The sequence below is a fragment of the Poromitra crassiceps genome, assembly GCF_964638095.1.
Source record: "Poromitra crassiceps genome assembly, chromosome: 17".
Taxonomy (NCBI): domain Eukaryota; kingdom Metazoa; phylum Chordata; class Actinopteri; order Beryciformes; family Melamphaidae; genus Poromitra; species Poromitra crassiceps.
In genome coordinates this window covers 22,996,991-22,997,272 of record NC_139635.1, presented here as the reverse complement: position 1 = coordinate 22,997,272, position 282 = coordinate 22,996,991, and positions in this window count along the sequence as shown.

Here is a 282-nt window from a genome sequence, read left to right as displayed (position 1 = left end):
ACGGGCTTCCATGCCCGCCAGCACCGAGCTGATCCCCGTCGTCAGCTCCTCTTTTCTCCCGTTCCCCAATGGCCATTCTTCACCGCGCACCATCACACGTGGCGCCCTTAGCAGCTAGCTCCCACAGCTAGCCTGCTACCGCTAGGTCGCTCGAGCCGTCAGCCGTCGATTCCAACTTTTCCTCCGCCGTTCCTCCTCACTCTCTCCCCTCTCGACCGAATCAGAGGCGATATCGATCCCACTCCTAGACACCAATGTAACAACACAGGCGAGGCCGTTCAC